At 34.3% G+C, this 1,006-nt stretch overlaps 1 protein-coding gene across 1 annotated transcript in view; it reads right to left on the reverse strand.

Moving 5' to 3' along the window:
- LOC119591949 (ATP-dependent RNA helicase DDX55-like) overlaps positions 1–942 on the reverse strand; it is a 5,642-nt gene extending 4,700 nt beyond the window's left edge. The window contains exon 1 of the mRNA XM_037940704.1: positions 788–942. The gene's annotated coding sequence lies outside the window, so the exon portion shown is untranslated. The remainder of the gene's footprint in view (positions 1–787) is intronic.
- Positions 943–1,006: the final 64 nt, after the last annotated feature.

The following is a 1,006-nucleotide window of genomic DNA, read 5'->3' on the forward strand; positions in this document are numbered from 1 at the left end:
GATATATCCATTATCTGGGAACACAGAACACTTTTCCTATGACCATGGACTATAATCACCTAAACCATCATGACAACTATGGTTGTTTAATGCAAAGGGTTACTATAATACTTGAGAGTGTTCCTTTGACATCCATTCTCTACCCTTAAATAGACATGTTTTTGTTATTGTTATATAGACACACTTAATAATCCACTCATCCACCGAAGTGAGGACGGATTAACAAGCTCAGCACATGTACAGATGGTCTATGAATTACAAGCATTGCAGTTTGCTTCTTCTAGTTTTATGTTCACATTTTGTTTCTCCCCTTACCCAATTTCCTTTCACCAATGTAGGGCACAATTTTAAGATTTTAGCCTTCCATTTGATGGCTGTAAATTTCAACTGGATTTAGGGAAATCGAAGCCAATATGAGATTTTTTAAAATAAGAAAGTCACTACTGTTGTTTCAGTGATTTCATTTTCTTCACCTTTTCAAAACTGATCTGAAATTTTCTTCTGTTACACAGGAATAACATAAAAGCAATAACAATACAGAAGCATCCAATGATCTGACCATTATTTGAATTAGACGATTCCTGTTATATAATCACTGGTAAATTATATTTATTGACATTTTCTTTCATAGGTGTTTATAAATCTCCACAACTTAGACCAAATATAACTAATTCAGACTTGCATAACTTACAACACACGAAACACAGCCATCGATCCTGCCTTTTAACACCAATATAACTCAACATATACGACTTTCTTCCCTCTTTTACACTTATCTCTAACTTACCTTTGAAAAAATACTTGTAAAACTCCTGCATCAGACAGAAGAACGACATTTTCACTGTAAACAGACGAAAATTTGCCGAAAGTACACAAGTTATTGAATAACTAGGATTTTTTTTTCTCTTAAAGATGAACAACACGTGTGGTTCTGCAGTTCGAAAAAGCACGTGGTTCTCGGGAACAGGTGAGCAAATTCAAGAAGAGTGAGGATATAACGCAGAAT

This window comes from Penaeus monodon, chromosome 29, assembly GCF_015228065.2.
Source record: "Penaeus monodon isolate SGIC_2016 chromosome 29, NSTDA_Pmon_1, whole genome shotgun sequence".
Classification (NCBI taxonomy): Eukaryota; Metazoa; Arthropoda; class Malacostraca; order Decapoda; family Penaeidae; genus Penaeus; species Penaeus monodon.